Source organism: Elephantulus edwardii, unplaced genomic scaffold (assembly GCF_000299155.1).
Source record: "Elephantulus edwardii isolate Elephantulus edwardi_28Jun2011 unplaced genomic scaffold, EleEdw1.0 scaffold00435, whole genome shotgun sequence".
Classification (NCBI taxonomy): domain Eukaryota; kingdom Metazoa; phylum Chordata; class Mammalia; order Macroscelidea; family Macroscelididae; genus Elephantulus; species Elephantulus edwardii.
In genome coordinates this window covers 469004-476166 of record NW_006400185.1, presented here as the reverse complement: position 1 = coordinate 476166, position 7163 = coordinate 469004, and positions in this window count along the sequence as shown.

Sequence of the window (7163 nt, the reverse complement as noted above, 5' to 3'; positions counted from 1 at the left end):
GTTCAAGGGTGTGGTTTTAAAGTCAATGAGGAGGCCATAGGTCAGTAGTCAGGCCTGGGGCCGAGAGCCACGGAGTTTCCCTCCCCTCTGGAAATTGGCTGGCTGGCTGTCTCACTTCTCAATGGGGGTCTCATCTTGATGGTAGTCATGCAAGGGAAGATTTTGGTGTCCTTTTTGTTGTGTGTTACTTTTCCTTTTCCCCCTCTAGAGTAGTTGTGCTTGAGAATTAGATTAATGGCCAAGGTGGAGACCTGCTCAAAGTTGTGGCTTTTAAGTGGAGGATGAGGCCATAGGTTTGTGCACTGGCCTAGTGCCTGGGGCCTTGGAGTTTCACTCCACTCTGGAAATTGGTTTGCTGGTGCCTCGATGATGGTCTCATCATAATGGCAGTCAGGCAAGGGACTGTCCTGGGGCCTGGGGCCTTGGAGTTTTCCTCAATTCTGGAAGTGGTCTGGCTGCCTATCTGGCATCTCGGTGGCACTCTCATCTTAATGACATTCAGGCAAGGGACATTTCTGGGGTCTTTTTTGTTGTGTGTTACTCTTATTCCCCCCCGCCCCAAAGTGAGTGGTGTAAGAACCAGGTATCAGAAACTCAGTTTCTGGTAAAGTGCAGCTACCACCAGCCCACCTGCTTGAGTGGTTTTTAGCAAACAAACAACCTCCACCTGTGGTAAATCACACCCTGATTAGTCAACTGCCATAACGTGGAATTATTCTTTTTTGTAAGGACACAAGGGATTTTTCCACATTCCTGTATCTGAAGTAATCGATAAGATTCAAATACGTTTCCAAACCGTTTCCCTACCAATCAGATTCAGACAAGTCTCCAAACTGTTTCCCTGAGCTATAGGCAACCAATTAAAAGCAAGCTAGTACTGATCAAGAAAGTGGCTTTAAACTCAAACATGAAGCCACGTGTCTGAGGGCTGTCCTGGGGCTGGGGCTTTGGAGTCTCCCTCCACTATGGGAATCGGCAGGCTGGTATCTCGAAGGCAGTCTTGTTTTGATGACAGTCAGGCAAAATAATTTTCTGGGGCCCTTTTTGGCCTGTGTTACTATTTTCCTGCTCAAAAGTGGATGGCCCTTGAGCCTTATAATACTGTTGAAAAAGGTTGTAATTTCCCCATTTGACAGGTTTTATTTCCTTGTTGAATATAAGTTGACCATTGATAGGGAAGTCTATTCCTGGATTCTTGATTCTGTTCCATTGGTCTATATGCCTGTCATTACATCAACATCATGCTGTTTTGGTTACTGTTGCCGTGTAGTAGGTTTTGAGGTGAGGGACTATTATGGATTCCAATTCATTTTTGTTTTTCAGAAGTGCTTCATTTATTTAAGGTCTCTTTTCTTTCCAAATAAACCTGACAATTTCCCTTTGACCTCCTTGAAAAATGGGTTTGGTATCTATATTGAGACTGCATTGAACAGGTAGATTGCTTTTGGTAGGATTGTCATTTTCACAATATTAAGATTTCCCATCCATGAATAGGACATATTTTCCCAATTATTTTAGTCTTTCATTGTGTCTTACAGAAATTATACAGGTCCTTGTGTCTCTATTAGGTTCATTTCTAAACACCAATTTGTGATTGGTTATTGTAAATGGTTTTGCTTTCTTTTTTCCCTTCTCTGAGTTCCTTATTTACTGTAGAGGATTTATGTTGATTTTTGAATACTGATTTAGTATCCTGTCACTCTACTAAATTGGTCTACTGGCTCTAATAGTTTTGTTGTTGTTATTGAGTACTTGGTGTTTTCTCTGTACTCTCTCATATCATCTGCATAAAACAACAGTTTAAGCATCTCCTTGCTGACCTGTATGTCTTTTATTTCTTCTCTTGTATTGCCCTACCAAGTACTTTCAATATAATATTGAATAGAAGTGGTGACAGTGAGCATCCCTCTCTGATCTCTGTTCACCAGGAAAATGCTTTTAGTCTCACGCATTGAACATGATATTAACTCTTGGTTTTGTATATATACTTATATATACTATGTAGAGGAAATTCCTTTCTATTCCAATTTCGCTGAGTGTCTTAATCAGGAAGGTGTGTTGGCATTTATTAAATCCCTTTTCTGCATCAATTGCTAAGATCAGATGGTTCTTGTACTTACTTTTTTAATGTGATGAATTACGTTGATTATTTTTCTTATAGAACCACCCTTGCATAATGCTTACAAATCCCACTTGATCATGATGAATTTGTGTGTGTGTGTGTTTGCACACGCGTGCAGAGGCTCACGTTTTTATTTTATTTGCTATTCATCGTAGAAAGGATTAAACCAGGCTGCTCCTTGGAGGCAAGGATTCTGGGGCTTCGTCTGACATACTTTGGACATGTTGTAAGGAGAGACAGGTCTTTAGAGAGGGACATCATGCTGGGTAGAGTAGAGGGACGGCTCAGGAGGGGAAGGCACTCTATGAGGTGGATTGATTCAGTGACTGGGGTAATCGGGATGGGTGTGCCAGAGGCAATGAGATTGGCACAGGATAGAGCACAGTTTAGGGCTGTTCTACATAGGGTCACTATGAGTCGCAAACGACTCGACGGCACATAACAACAACAACAACATGATTTTGTTAAGGATTTTTGACTCTGTTCATGAGAAATATTAATATTGGTCTGTTTTCTATTTTGGTTATATCTTTGCTTCTTATGGTATTATGGTTATGGTTGCTTCAAAGAATGACTCTGGGAATGATCCTTCTTTTTTAATTTTTTAAAAAAATAATTTCAGTACAATTGGTGATAAGTCTTTTCTGAAGGTTTGGTAGAATTCAGCCATAAATCTATTGGATCAGAATTTTTTTTAAATTTTTTTTTGTGGCAAAGTCTTTCTACTATCTGTTCAATTTCTTCTTCATGATGTGTCTGTTCAAATGCCCTACATTTGCCAAGAAAATCTGGGTAGGGCCTGAGTTTCAAGGAATTTGTCCATTTCTTTAAAGTTTTCACTTTTATTAGAGTGTTGTTGTTGTTGTTGTTAGATTCCATCAAGTCACTTAAGGCTCATAACCACCCTATGTACAAGAGCCCTAAATCCTGCTCTATCATGTGCCAACCTCATTGTCTTCAACACATCTACTTCTACTACCCCAATTACTGAATTGATTCATCTTATCAAGGGTCTTTCTCTCCTGAGTCATCCCTCTGCTCTCTCAAACATGATGTCCTTCTCCGAGGACCAGTCCCTCCTTGCAACATGCCCAAATTATGTCAAACAAAGCTTCAAAATCCTTGCCTCCAAGGAGCAGCCTGTCTTCACCCTCTCCAGGATAAACCTGTCTGTTCTCCTAGCAGTCCACGGTATATTCCACACTCTTCTCTAGCACCACAGCTTAGAAGCATCAATTCTCTTTCTATCATCCCTAGTCACTATCCAGCTCTCTGACTCATAGTACACAATTTTGAAAACCATAGCCCAGATCAGGCCCATCTTAGTCTCCAGCCAGACATTGTTGCTCTTCAGTATTCTGCAGTGGTCCCTGACAGCTGACTTTCCCTATGCAATTTGTATCTTGATTTCCTGGCTTCTGGTACCAAAAGTATTGATTGTGGAGCCAACCAAACTAAAACTGTTAACTATCTCAATCTCTTCACCATCCATATTGATCCTGCCAATTGACCCATATATCAGAATACAGCTTTGTATAATATTCCAATATTATAGACTTAATTTCCTCCAGTTCTTATGTCATGTCATCTCATTCATTCCTCAATTGAATTATTTGGGTGTTCTTTTTTCTTTTGTTAAAATTTGCCAGTGGTAGGTCAATTTTATTGATCCTTGTAAGAAACCAGCTTCTGGTTTTGTTAATGGTTTCAACTTTTTTCTGTTTGATATCTCATTGATTTCCACTCTTGTTCTTATAATTTTCTTTCTTTTACAGGTGTTGGATTAAGTTGTTGTTCATTTTTCTATTTAATGAAGGTGCTGAGTTAAATAATTAATTTTTCTTTTTTCTTCATTTTTAGGTGTTTGCCTATATCTATGATTATAGATATAGCCCCTGAGAACTGCCTTACCTACAACCCAGAGATGTTAGTGTGCTGTATTTTCTTTACCATTTGTTTTGAGGAACTCTCACTTCATTCTTTATTTCTTCTATAAGTCAATCATGTTCTAGCAGGATGTTATTTAGCTTCCCTGTTGGTAGATTTTTGAGCTTTATCTTCTTGAGGTTAACTTCTAGTTGTATGACATTGTGGTCTGAGAAGATACATTGTATTATTTCAACTTTTAAAAAAAATTTTGAACTTGCTTTGTATCCTAAAATGTTATCAATTCTGGAGAATATACCATGTGAAATTAAGAAGAAAGTTAATGGAATTTAATTAGGACAATACTCAGAATACAAGGTTGAATCCACAAGGTTGAGTTGGCTGAATGTGAAGTTTAGATCTTCTGAATCTTTGTTATGTTTCTTTTGAGTGGACCTATCCTTTGGCAAGAGTAATGTTTTAAAGTATCCTATCACTATTGTGGTGCTATACATTTCTTTTTCAATTCTATTAACAGGGTTTTTTTTTTTTTAATGTATTAGCAAATATATATTTTGGTGCATAGATGTTGGGCACAGTTATGTCTTCTTTATCTACTATGTCTTTAATTATGATATAGTGCCCCTTCTTATCTTTTATGGTGGTGTTCATTCTTAAATCTATTTTATCAGAAATTAGTATTGAATATGGATTTCCTCATTCTTTATTATACATGGGACCCATGGCATATTTTCCAGAATTGGTAACATTTCTGCTTTCTGTGGATGTTATTTGCTTAGTTCTTTTTTTCTAGCCTTTTATTTTAATCTATCTTCCTCTTCATTTTTCAGATATGTCTTCTGTAGAAAACATTGATGAGCTTTGTTGTTTTATACATCCTGTTACTCTTCTCCTCAACAGGTGAGACTAAAAGCATTTTCCTGGCCAACAGGGATCAGAAAAGGATGCTCACCGTCATCACTTCTATTCAATATTGTATTGAAAATACTTGGTAAGGCAATAGAGGAGAAGGAATAAAAGGCATGCAGATCAGCAAGGAGATAGTTAAACTGGTGCTTTATGCAGTTTGTCCATTCACATTATATATGACTAGTGACAGATCATGTTTTAATGTTTTCAATTTTGGCATTTCCTTTTTTTGTTGTTTCTTATTACTATAGCCGATCAACATTGCTTTTTCTCTATGTGAAGCACTTCTCTTAAAAGTTCTTAAAAGGTCTGTTGTTGGTGTTGTTATGTGCCGTTGAGTCGTTTGCGACTCATGGCGACCCTATGTACAACGGCCACAAACCCTGCTCTATCTTGTGCCAATAACATTGCCTCTGACACACCCATCCCGATTACCCCAGTTAACACAAATTCCTTAAGGTTTTTTTTTTTTTTTCTGCAAAAGATGTGATTTCTCTTTCATAATTTATATAAAGCTTTGCTGGGTACAGGCTCCTCAATTGGACATTGTTTTCTTTGAGCTTTCTGTATATGCCATCCCATTGTCTTCCAATGTTTGGGTTTTTTTTTCTTTCTGGAAATTAGAACTTAATCTTATTGCTTCTCCTTTGAAAGTGACTTCTTGTTTTTCTCATGCTGCTTTTAGTATTCTATCCTTATCTTTTATTTTAGAGAATTTGCCTATGATATGTCATGGTGTTTTCTTTTTGGATCTAGTCTATTTGGTGTTTTCTGAGCTTCCTGAATATGGATTTTCTCATTCTTTATTATACATGGAACATTTTCTTCTCTTACATCTTCCACAATTTTTTCAGTGATTTGACTGTCCCTCTCATATTCTGGTATTCCAGTCATACAGATGTTATTCCTTTTGTTGTCATCCCACATTATTCAAATATTTTCTTCATGTTTCATCTCTGATTTTTCTTCTCATATGTTTCTGTAGAGGTTCTCGTATTCCAGCTCACTGACTCTGCTCTATCTCTTCTGTTCTACATTTTTGTCCCTCAAGCATTTTGGACACTTTTATAATTTCAGTCTTTTTATTCTAGATTGTACTTTTGTGCATTTCTGTTATTTCTGGTGCTGTGTTGCCTATACTTTCACTATCTTGTGGTTTTTTAAAAAAGTTATTTTACCTCTTTATCTATAGTTTCAATTCTTTCTTACATCTTTTTTTATTTTGTTCCATGTTGTGCAAATTCCTCCTCCTCAGTATTTTCTTCTGGCTTTATATTTCTGGACCATTTGTTTTCTTAGTGTTTTCCACTGTTTCTTCCATTATTTACAGCTTCTTTCATAGCTTTTCAAATAACTCTTCTTCAATATAGTTCTTTTGATTCTCTAACTCTAAGGTATTCCCTTAATTTTTGGTTTCTAATATTTCTGTAGAAGAATTCAAAATACTAAAGAGCTGAAGAGAAGATTTCAAAAGGCAGCGAGGGATGACTAAGTAAAATATTACAGTTAAATGTGCAAGGACCTGGAGTTGGACAATCAAAGGGCCAAACTCGCTCACCGTTTCTTAAGCTTAAGGAACTGAAGAACAAATTCAAACTTTGAGTTGCTATAATCAAGGATGCTTTAGGCAGAATATTAAATGATCCAGGTAGTATTAAAAGAAGATGGAAAGAATATACTGAGTCATTGTATCTAAAGGAATTGGAAGACACAGAAGAATTTAATGAAACAACATATGAACAAAAGCCTATGAGGATGAAGGAAGAAGTTCATGCTGCTTTGAAGGAAATTGCAAAAAAATAAGGCCCCAGGAATAGATGGTATACCAATTGACATATTTAAGCTAACAGATCTTGCCTTGGGCATGCTCACTAAGTTGTGTCAAGAAATCTGTAGAACAACATTTGGCCAACTGACTGGAAGAGATCTATATTTGTTCCTACCCCAAAGAAGGGTGACCCAACAGAGTGCTGAAACTATAGAACAATAACATTGATTTCACATGCAAGAAAGATTCTGCTGAAGATTATCCAAAAATGACTTGCACAGCACATCAACAGAGAACTACCAGAAGTCCAGGCTGGGTTTAGAAGGGGTCGTGGTACTAGGGATATTATAGCTAATGTTAGATGGATCTTGGCTGAAAGCAGGGAGTACCAGAGGAATGTCTATCTATGTTTTCTTGATTATGCAAAGGCATTTGACTGTGTGGACCACAACAAACTGTGGCTGACTCTGAGAAGAA